This window comes from Oreochromis niloticus, linkage group LG3 (genome assembly GCF_001858045.2).
Source record: "Oreochromis niloticus isolate F11D_XX linkage group LG3, O_niloticus_UMD_NMBU, whole genome shotgun sequence".
Classification (NCBI taxonomy): domain Eukaryota; kingdom Metazoa; phylum Chordata; class Actinopteri; order Cichliformes; family Cichlidae; genus Oreochromis; species Oreochromis niloticus.
The window spans coordinates 27,762,934-27,775,025 of NC_031967.2; the positions used below are offsets into that span (position 1 = coordinate 27,762,934).

At 40.7% G+C, this 12,092-nt stretch overlaps 1 protein-coding gene and 1 long non-coding RNA gene across 2 annotated transcripts in view; one reads left to right on the forward strand and one right to left on the reverse strand.

Moving 5' to 3' along the window:
* The window catches only part of si:cabz01007794.1 (mucin-5AC), a 67,295-nt gene that overhangs the window by 10,448 nt on the left and 44,755 nt on the right, over positions 1 to 12,092 (forward strand). The gene's annotated exons all lie outside the window — the stretch shown is intronic.
* LOC112846498 (uncharacterized) lies at positions 8,599 to 9,247 on the reverse strand. The gene is made up of 2 exons (XR_003219505.1): positions 8,976 to 9,247; positions 8,599 to 8,639 (listed from the first exon to the last, which is right to left on the reverse strand). It is a non-coding gene; the product is annotated as an uncharacterized LOC112846498 (long non-coding RNA).

Below are 12,092 nucleotides of genomic sequence, written 5' to 3' on the forward strand. Positions count from 1 at the left end.
AGGTGGTCGGACTGACTGAGGTGGGGGAGGGGTATGGCTCTATATGCATGCTTGATGTTGGAGTAAACATGATCTAGAGTGTTTTCTCCTCTGGTGGGACATTTGACATGCTGATAGAACTTTGGGAGTACAGTCTTTATGTTGGCCTTATTAAAGTCACCTGCAATTATGTGAACACCATCCGGGTGGGCCTGCTGCTGTTCGTTAATGGTGTTCAGCAGGATAGAGAGCGCTGTGTTTACGTTGGCATCGGGTGGAATGTAGACATCCGTGATGATCACTACTGTTAGCTCTCTCGGTAGAAAAAAAGGCCGGCATCTTACTGACATGTACTCGAGGTTCGGGGAGCAGTGACTGTTTATAATTGTCCCGTTGTTGCACCAGCTTTCATGCACGTAAATACAGAGCCCTCCCCCCCGCTCTTACCGGAGTCCTTTGTCCTGTCCCAGCGGAGCAGAGTGCGGCCTGCTAGCTGCACGCTGGCATCGGGTATTCCCAGGTGAAGCCAGGTTTCGGTGATGATCAAGGCACAGCAGTCATGAACATAGCGATTTCCCACTAGTTGCCCAGATAGCAAGACGACATTGAATCTATGTTGATTTTTCATCCAAACTGTCGTATATGGTCGGGGTTGAAATGCCAATGTTGTAACAACATTGAAATACTGTGGTAAACCGACGGTCTTACTATAGAGACGTTGTAACGATGTTGATTCACCGTTGTTTTTTTGTCATTGATATTTGATCTATTTGTAGTCGACCAGGTGACAACAACAACGTCGAGAAAACGTCTATTTATAGTTGACGATCATTCGGCTCCGGTCACCATCAAAAACCATCGATTTGTAGTTGAGCATTAAATTGCACTGCAACTGATCGGGTATAAAGTACCAGAGAAAGTAGATTTATTGTTCATTTGTTATCAATGACTTGGTCTAGTTCACCAGCTTTAAAAAAAATCGTGTCTACGTGCAATTTATGTATAGTTGACCGGGAAATTAAAGCAGCGATCACTTGGACTATTCCGCAGCACCCCTCTCACATTGGTACATCCCCCCAGGTATTCATTGTCTTCTACAGTAGAGCGGGACATTTGATTTACTCTCAGCGCAATTGACCGGAGAAGGCATCAGTTCATGCACTGCACTGGCCTGCACCACGATTAGTATAAGGTAAGAATGAATGATTTTTTTTTCCTACTCGTTATTTCCATGTTTGCATTTGAATAACAGTAAAAAACTCGTTAATGTTGTACATTAACAAGTTTTTTACTGTTATTTACGAGCCCGAAATTGTGTCTACCTCTTACAATCCGGCAACAAATAAATTGCACTGCGAACAAAGTATATCAACAAAGAAAACATTTTCGTTTCATAATTTCTTCGTTATATTCCCTTACAAAGCTAGCTTTAACGCTTCGAGTTTTCCTTTGTTCTTGCCGTGGCCTCGGCGCTTGACCCAGACTTTCGCTCTGTAGTTGCTTAGTACTACAAAAAATTCTAAATCTGTGATATATGATTGATAAACGTAAAGTTAACTGTATAAACGTGTTCAATGACTTTGTTACTTTTGATGATTGGAGAGCACTCGTTTCAATTCGCACACGAAAACTTTAGACTCAGTTTGAATGCCCACGTGACTGTACGTTGCACGCTGACCTAACTTTACGTTGCACGCGTACATGACTTTCTGTTTGTGCCTTGTATAATGAATAAGGCTACGTCCACACGTACCAGCGTATTTTTGAAAACGCTGATTTTTCTATGCGTTTGCACCTTTTGTCCACACGTAATTTATGTCTGGCCGTACATTGTGTTTGTATTTCCAGGCACATTTCACGAAGCAGAACGCAGTCTTCAGAGATATCCACGTGAACGCTGTGATACGTCTGACCTTCAGTCCGAAGAAGAAACCCAGACCAATCTTAAAAGAAAGCACAAGTAAAACCCTTTTATTCACAAACATATCTTTGATTGTTAAGAATTTATGATCTTGTCTTTTATACATATCTGTGGTGCTTGCATACTGCAATATCACCACATAATATAGTCCAAAAAGTGGAAGTTTGTAAACTTTTTAAAAATGCAAAGTCGTGTACACTTGTGCACTTCAAAAATTCATTGTATACTGTACCTTCTTGCACGTCTCTGTTTCCTGTGTGTGTTGTTAGAAATCAAACTAACTTTAGGAAACAATATGCCAAAAGCATATTTACAATTACTTAAGACCGTTTTTAATTTCTTTTCTTTAGACCAAATCCCCTGTACACATATACGGACTCAGAGGATGAGCAACCTACAAAAAAACGGTTTCCCCAGGCCCCTCGAGTGAAAATACCAGGTAATATAATACTGTCTAGTGTCTGTGTACATATCTGTGTCTGACACAAGGAAACTTTTTTTGACAAGTTGTCTGTATTCTTAAATACTTAAAAAATTATCTTTTTCTAAACAGCCCTCATCACTCCAGTCTGCCCCCCAGCCCACTGATAGCAACCATCATAATGCCCCACCCAGCTTCCGGCACCTTTCGCCACTCCGGCACAAACCGACACAGCTTTGCGATCTCGCCAGCATGCAGAGTCTGATGTCTTCCCTATAGATGGTATGCTTTTAAAAAAGTTTTAAAGCTGCATCACAATGTCATTGTACTCTTATCTAAAAAAAACCCCCAATTTATACTCCTGAATGTCATCTTGTTGTGATTTTTTTTTTCTGTAGATTCCAGAGACTCTGTGAGGCCACTATTACAAGGCAAGTTTGAAAATCTTGGAATTTCACAGTTTACATGGTATAACAAATATATGTGACAGGCAAAAACTAGTAAACACTTTTAGCAGTTACAAGAACTAACAAATGAATATCCAACAAAAGGGAATAGAAATACATTGTACTGCCAATACTTTGGTTTATTCTTTGTATGACTTGAAAATCAGGCTTTAGGGAAAACTAAATGACATGTTTCTATCATCAATTACATGAAGTAAACACACAAGCACTTGCATACACATTTAAGACATGAGACATGCTAATTCCATCTCTTAAAATGTGTCTATAGGTGAGACGCTTTGCGTTGATTGGTGCTGCTGGACCACACTGGAGGTGCGAGTCCGCCGTGTAATGGTTTATGCCATTACAAAGGAGCTGGCCTCTGTACTCAACTGGGCAGGGGAAAAAACCAAGGACCAGACAAAGCAAAAAAGGGCATTTAAAGAGACAGCGCTGTGCAGATGCATATTTGGTAAGTTTTACTGTTTATTGTAGTTTTATGAGCCTAAAGTGAACAATAAAGGGATCAATTGATGTGCTGGGTGCGTTTCACATTTCCTATGTCTGTTTTTTGCTATATTACTTTGTCTTTCTTAATAACAAGACTTTCATGTCCGGTTAATCTGGAGATGGAGTCTTTGGTCTTCGGCTTGTTTTGTCCTTGGGTTGTACACTTTGTACAGCCCGAGGACCCCATGTTTTCTTTTTTCTTTTTTTTTTTAAAGGATACACGGCACACCATGCTAAGACATATCACATTTTCAGCTTATAGCTCTTTGGGAATCAAATGCGGCAGTTTGCTGATTTCCGCCTGGTGACTTTCATGTTTATCAGCCTAGGAGTTTACATACTTTCTCCCTGCTGAAGACAATTAACAAGAGCTTATTCATGTGCTCTAATTCCCTTTTTTTTGTCTTTGTTTTTTTTTTGTGTGTGTGTGTCTATTTTTGTCCTAGATGGCCTGGCGCAGCAGGTAGGGGCGAACTCTATGTCTGAGTTGGTCTTTGCTTAAGCAGTCCAGAAATGGCTCAGATATGCTCCAGATCGTACGGGTGGCGCGCAGGACGCACATCATCCATCCCCATCCCGGAGTAAATAATAAAAAGTGACGTGAAACATAGAAATGTAAATAGGAAACTTTGTCTTTTAATAAAGTATTTTGCAAATGATACATGTCTATTGACCTTTTTTGTTTTGTTTTTTTTTTCAATAAAAAGCAACTGTGCAAAAGAGGTGGAAAATTAACACCATAGCTCAACAGTGTTTCAATATCAGAATCTGACATTGTTTCAATGTCAACAGTATTCGAAAATATAACGTCGAATCAATGTCAGGTTTCAATATTGATTCAACATCAAAACCTGACGTTGTTTCAACGTTAAAAATGGGTGCAAGAGTGATGTTGGGTCAACGTCACACTTCAACGTTGCTTCAATGACGTCGCCTGATATTGACTCAACATTGTTTCAATGTTTCCTTGCTATCTGGGTGTAATTCCAGGTCATCCGTTTTTTGCACGAGGGATCTGGCGTTGGAGAGATAGAGGCTCGGCAGAGGTGGCTTGTGTGGTTTGTTTTTTAGCCTCAGCATAATGCCGGACCTACAGCCCCGCTTTTGCTTCCTCTCCCTCATTCTGCGCCTCCGCCTAGTCCCGATAACAATCCACGGGGAGCCCGGTGGTGTCGCTATGTGATCTGGGATGTTGTGCGTGCGAAGTAAGTCCAGTGAAACAGATGTTTGATGCTGGTCACCGATGTCTATGAGGCTCTGGCGGGTGTAGCAAACTTTGAAAGCAGAGCCGATAGTGCAGAAAAAAATAAGAAGGACATACAAACTAAGCAAACTAAACAAAAAAAAGGAGTACTGAGATGGAGAGCCGTAAGCCGCTGCAACAGTGTGCGCCGCCATCGCCGCCAAATGACCCTAGTCTTGACCTTTTGACCTTACCGGAAGTACTCCGGAAGTGACTAATCGATTTCAGATGTATGTAATATGATCCATATGCGCAACAAATTACATCCGGTGACGGGAGGGGGGTACTCCAGAAGTGTCTAATCGATTCCATGTGTGACTAATTGCATCTGGTGGGGAAAAAAAGGAGGGGTGGTTCCTGGGGGGATAATTCTGATCAGAGAGGGAGGGGTTCCTGGTGGAGGCACCAAGATGGCGGCTTGAACAGTCGTGTTTTTTCAGGAGCTCCGAAAGACCGCAAAACTTGCTAAGTAACTTTATTCTCCTTCCACTCGACTTATAACTATGGATGCCCAAAAGATTATTAAGAATGCAAAGCTGCAATTTGTGCCATCAAACTCCAATGTTAAGACGTCTTCGCATGCTAAAGTCAGTGACCATGGCTATGCTAGCACTGAAACTGCCAACGTGGGCCCAAACAAGCGAGAACGGGGAGCAGACTCGGTGCTGCCAACTCCATCAAAACAACCGCCAGAGGAGAAAAGAACAAAATCTTCAGAGAAGGAAGATGATATCTCCAATAAAACTATTTTTGAAGCCATTCTGGGACTTGAGAAGAAATTTGAAGTACAACTGGAAGATATCAAGGAACAAAACAGACAAAGTACCTGACTCCGTGGTATAATTCTCAAACACGTAGCCTAAAGCAGATAACTCGTAAGCTGGAGAGGAAATGGCGTGTCACAAATTTAGAGGATCATCATTTAGCCTGGAGAAATAGTTTGTTGCTTTATAAGAAAGCCCTCCGCAAAGCCAGAACATCTTATTATTCGTCACTGATTGAAGAAAATAAGAACAACCCCAGGTTTCTCTTCAACACTGTAGCCAGGCTGACAAAAAGTCAGAGCTCTACAGGGAGTGCAGAATTATTAGGCAAATGAGTATTTTGTCCACATCATCCTCTTCATGCATGTTGTCTTACTCCAAGCTGTATAGGCTCGAAAGCCTACTACCAATTAAGCATATTAGGTCATGTGCATCTCTGTAATGAGAAGGGGTGTGGTCTAATGACATCAACACCCTATATCAGGTGTGCATAATTATTAGGCAACTTCCTTTCCTTTGGCAAAATGGGTCAAAAGAAGGACTTGACAGGCTCAGAAAAGTCAAAAATAGTGAGATATCTTGCAGAGGGATGCAGCAGTCTTAAAATTGCAAAGCTTCTGAAGCGTGATCATCGAACAATCAAGCGTTTCATTCAAAATAGTCAACAGGGTCGCAAGAAACGTGTGGAAAAACCAAGGCACAAAATAACTGCCCATGAACTGAGAAAAGTCAAGCGTGCAGCTACCAAGATGCCACTTGCCACCAGTTTGGCCATACTTCAGAGCTGCAACATCACTGGAGTGCCCAAAAGCACAAGGTGTGCAATACTCAGAGACATGGCCAAGGTAAGAAAGGCTGAAAGACGACCACCACTGAACAAGACACACAAGCTGAAACGTCAAGACTGGGCCAAGAAATATCTCAAGACTGATTTTTCTAAGGTTTTATGGACTGATGAAATGAGAGTGAGTCTTGATGGGCCAGATGGATGGGCCCGTGGCTGGATTGGTAAAGGGCAGAGAGCTCCAGTCCGACTCAGACACCAGCAAGGTGGAGGTGGAGTACTGGTTTGGGCTGGTATCATCAAAGATGAGCTTGTGGGGCCTTTTCGGGTTGAGGATGGAGTCAAGCTCAACTCCCAGTCCTACTGCCAGTTTCTGGAAGACACCTTCTTCAAGCAGTGGTACAGGAAGAAGTCTGTATCCTTCAAGAAAAACATGATTTTCATGCAGGACAATGCTCCATCACACGCGTCCAAGTACTCCACAGCGTGGCTGGCAAGAAAGGGTATAGAAGAAGAAAAACTAATGACATGGCCTCCTTGTTCACCTGATCTGAACCCCATTGAGAACCTGTGGTCCATCATCAAATGTGAGATTTACAAGGAGGGAAAACAGTACACCTCTCTGAACAGTGTCTGGGAGGCTGTGGTTGCTGCTGCACGCAATGTTGATGGTGAACAGATCAAAACACTGACAGAATCCATGGATGGCAGGCTTTTGAGTGTCCTTGCAAAGAAAGGTGGCTATATTGGTCGCTGATTTGTTTTTGTTTTGTTTTTGAATGTCAGAAATGTATATTTGTGAATGTGGAGATGTTATATTGGTTTCACTGGTAAAAATAAATAATTGAAATGGGTATATATTTGTTTTTTGTTAAGTTGCCTAATAATTATGCACAGTAATAGTCACCTGCACACACAGATATCCCCCTAAAATAGCTAAAACTAAAAACAAACTAAAAACTACACTGTAAAAAAGAAAAAGTTGAGAAAACGTAAAATTTCAAGGCAACATGATGCAAGAGATTTTTGAGTTTTCTCAACTTTTGCCAACTGTTGTTGACTTAACTAAGATTTACAAGTTCTGCCAACTTGGATCTTCTTGTTCACCTAATTAGGATAATCCTGGAAGTCTAACGAAGAAATTCTGGTTTCAATACCATGTATTTCTGCCTTCACCAAACACAGATATTCTTGTTGAGTAATCATACAATTCTTACTCCAGTGAGTTGAAAATTTACCTATATAAACAAAGGAAAATGTATGCTGTTATTATACTTGATAAAACACTTAATAGATATAGAATAAAACAAAGCACAATTCAATGTTATCTAAAAGCTTATTTATTTTGTTCAACAGTCTTTTCAGTACATTTCAGAATGTCATGGGTAGTAGGGTGAATTTCTGTTAAAAAAACAAAAAGAAAGAAAGAATAGAAATAACAAAGAAACAAAAACATGTTGCCAGTTTCTTTTGAGTGCTTTGAGCACCCCAGCAGAGACGTCAAAATTCCAGAGTCCAGAACAAAAAAAGAAAAGTGTCCAGTAACTTAATAATTCACGCACACACACCCTGACCGTCTTGTAAAAGCTGAACATAACTATTGCACATTAAATAGGGTAGTGCACCCAGACATTGACATGTTACACAGGCTTACTATGATGAACTATGGAAGTTAAAAGTTATTAGAAATGTTACCATCAACGAAGAGGAAACTAACACTATAACAAATCTTTTAAAATACTACAAGACAAATTTTCACCATATATTCTCAACAATACAGATTCATCTGACTAAAATTTACATTTCGAATAATGATTTATCCACTTCACCTTCATATTGTCCGACCAGGTCAAAATAAGATGGGAATTGCTTCAAAGGTAAAACTCATCTGCTTTGGATAATCAATGTTGAGGGCATACAGAAGGCCAAAGAGGTATGCCAGGGAAATAGAGAGATCGGGAATGTTATGTAGCACGATGTCCCCTTCCAACACAACTGCATGTTCTCGCACAGACGTATCAGCATCGTCATCTTGTAGGATTGGTGAGGATGGCAACTGATGCACCATTCAACACTGGTTCCAAAATGTCCTTCAGTGTCCTGAAGAAAAGTAAAATATGAATTATTGAAAGCTAAGAAAAACTAAAGACAAAACAAATTTCTAAAGATTTTAACTTTAACCTCTATACCATGCTGGTCGTTTGACTCATGGAGGTTTTAAGAAGAAAAAGCTTATTTTCCTTTAATTAATGCCACCTTGTGAGTTTTGTACAAAAATAGTTTCTGCTATGGAACAACCACCAACAATGCCCAGCTGCTGCTCAGCAGAAAAAAAAAAAGGAGTGAGAGTTATGACAACTGCAAATCCACTATAAAATTATCTGGACTGCACTGAGGAAGTGTACATTTCCATTTTGGATTAACCCATCCTTTAAAAACATCTCATAGCAATGAGTTTTACTTGCATTACTTTTTTGTACTTACTAAGCACTTCGGGAAAACCTCTGTTGCATCTTCTCTCGAGGAAAAAGGGCAGGCCTCTCAGTGCCCGTTGGACACAATGTTGGATGTCTGAAGAGTATTCAGTGGAAAACAAGAATTTCAATTAGTGAAGTAACATGGTGTACTATACACAATGCAAAATCAATCTCATAGTAATGAAAGTAAAGCACAGGTCAGACCCAGCAACAAGCAAAACGTACAACCCCCCCCCCCCCCCCCCCGAAAAAAAACAACAACAAATTAAATAAAATACTGCCAAATAAGAACAAAGCAATGACTGATGACATTCATTTTTACTGACATATCCACTGATGTGTTTTGTTTGAAGCCAACATCTTTTTCAGTTTCTGTTAAGAGAAAAGTATACTCTTCTAAAAATGTCAGATAAAGGAGCACTTCACTCACCTGTTCATCAAGTTTATCCAGGAGGTCTTCCATCTCCTCACAAAGAACTCCCTTCTTAGACCAGTACAGTTTCAGCAGGCCAGGCACAAATTTGTCAAGGGATGCATTGAAGGTCCCCAGGAGGTCTTTGCTTGTGATCCGATGAAATTTTTCAGATATCTAAACAACACATTCACCAAAATATTGTCATTTATTCAGCACAGAAAATTCCTGGGTAGCTGTCTTGGACAGTCTGCACCATGTTATATGCCTGATTGTGTTATCAACAGCAAAACCTACTTCAAAAATCTCTCATGAATGCACAGGAATAGAACCCCCCCCCACAAAACACAGTATCAGTATGAAAATACATATTATGCTCTAAGTTGCACCAAAATCTGTGACCAATCAGATTCTGTGACCTGCCTTAGTATTCTTTCCCTAACCATCGCAGTCTATAGAAGTTCTATTTTTTAGCACAAAAAGAAAAAAAAACAAAAAACATGCTAAGTCAAAATTATGAGATTGCCTTTCTGTTTCACAATTTCGATTTAGCATGGGGACTCTTTTCTTGTACTGGCAGAAATGTTCAGGGTAAGGATTTCAATATAACACTGGCAAGGGCCTTGACTGGAGTGGTAGCACAAGATAATAAAGTTGGCCAATGCATTACCCCAGCAAATACCGTACTACTTCAATATAAGTATAAATCATGCCCAATTTGAATCATTTAATTATAAACAAATTAGGACAGTCTTACCTCAGAGGAAAACAGCGCAGGTCATCTCTCCTGGACCTCAGATACCATAGGCTGACACTCCACGACCTCTCTCCGCCTGAGAGAAAATGTTTGCAATAATGAAACATTTCAATATAATGTAGAAAAAAACGAGAAAAAAAAAAAGTTACGGATCGGACTCCCCGATCCTTACTGCGCATGTGCGAAGTCGGACCGTACAGATCGCGTCTACCCATGGAATTGTACATAAAATCAATACTCCAACAAAAAGGCTCTCAATACTTTCCACAGCTTTGAAGGATGGGTCAGGTGTATCCTTCGTGGCCCACCCTATGCCAGAATTCATAGCGCGGCCCAGCCGATTCTAGTTTCCAACAATGGCGGCAGCCACTTAGTTTTAATATTACTCTTATTACTCTTTCTGGGTCACAAAGTAAACTTTTAAGGTATTTTCAGGCGAGAATGTAGCTGTGTAAATTTCAAATATCTGCTCAGTTTATTAAGACAACACATTTTTGCAAAAATGCTTCTACGTTTTCGGAGACGTCTGTTACCACCAGCTTCGATAGCTAGCTGGGCATTCAAGGCTCGCTAGAGCAGCGAGAACAGCAAACTCCTGGCATATCATTTTCAACCCCCCACGCGGTCCTTCGCTAGCTTAAACATAACATACAAGTCCCTTAGATGACTTAAATATGTTATTGTTTGGCTTTTTTTCAGTGCTTTACTCGTTCCACCCTCCTGGGTCCTCAGGAAGATGCAGCCTAGCGCTTGTAGAAAATCCTAATAACAGATGTCGTTAGCTTACCTGCTAGTGCAAATGGCCAGCAGCTCCCGCACCTGTCCAAAAAATGGCCAAATAATACACTCCAACTTCAGACCAGGTAAAATCCGTAATGGTCGAAAAATTGTAATTTTCATCCAACTTTGGCCACGTTTGTTCAAATTTTCTTAGCAGGTTTTCAGTTCAGAACACATCGACAAACCACACAGCTCAGGTCTGCTCAGGCTCGTTATGTCTAGTTCAAACTTATTCAGACCACGTGTGCCAGTCACCTACGGGGTTTCCTAATGGTTCCCAACTCGACTCAAAAAATCTACTCAAAAGTTGATAATCTTTGTTATGCTCGCTAGAAAATCTTAGTTAGGACAACAATGGAAGAAATTTGTTGGGCAGACAAGCTTTTTTAGGTTGTAAATGGAAAGTTTTATTTCTAAGTCAGTTTAATTTAAAAACTTTACTCAAATCAACAGTTACTAGTTATCGTTTTTACAGTGTACTTCCAAAAACATTCAGCTTTGATATTAATGAGTTTTTTGGGTTCATTGAGAACATGGTTGTTGTTCAATAATAAAATTATTCCTCAAAAATACAATTTGCCTAATAATTCTGCACTCCATGTACACACTAACTACACAAGACAACACATTAACTACACACTCCAAACCCGCTAAACGTCACAAATCTCACGTCTCAAAACTCGCTCTCTCTTTTTCTGCAGTCTCTCTCTCTCTCTCTCTCTCTCTCGCCGTCACTCCTAAAACTTGCCCTGTTCTGTTTTGTTTTGGTTTTTTGCTCATAAGGAGAGAGTGCTTGCTAGCGCTAACGTGGCGAAACTATTGAGGAAAAAACGCCGCGTATATATTGTTTATCATGACTCTGGTTTTACGTGGCCTATCAACACAATTTAAAAACTGCCACCTTGTTGCTTTGTCTTTAAGCGATCACGTGATTGACTTACCATGACTACTTTATAGGGCTTTGGAGTGTGATGTCACGGGGGTGGGCGTGGAAAGGATTTTGGCCCCATCCGCCATTTTGGGGGTCTAGCGCAAGTGAAAAGGGAGCGAAGGCACACACAACAGCCATGGTTCGTATTTGCTGTCTGGTCGGCTGCAATGTTCGATCGCACGACCGGCAAGAGAATAAGCTTGAAAAGGGTTTATCTTTTCATTCTTTCCCAACCTGGAAGCAACATGAGGCAGCTCGTGTATCGATGTTACCAAACGAAGGCGTCTAGCCTGGATAGCAGCTGTGAGACGAGCTGATATCCAGCTCTCTTCCATCTCCAAATATCTGTTGGTGCTCCAGACATTTTCATTCCAGTAAGTTCTAAATATGTTCATATCACTCTTTATAGCCTATTAGTTTTATTTTCGATGCGCTCTGAGGTCATAGCAAAGTAGAACAAACATCCTACTGAGTGATTCTGCAGAACTACCTTCTATTTATAGAGTTTCTAATTATTTGGCATTATTGCAGCAAACCAGCCTATGAAATGGATGAAACACATCGTGACTGGGTTCCAGCGCTACATAAGGGACCTGCTTCAAACATACCACCATGCCAATCAGATTACTTCTTCCATGTGAGGGTGAAGAGGGGACCCTTCTGGATA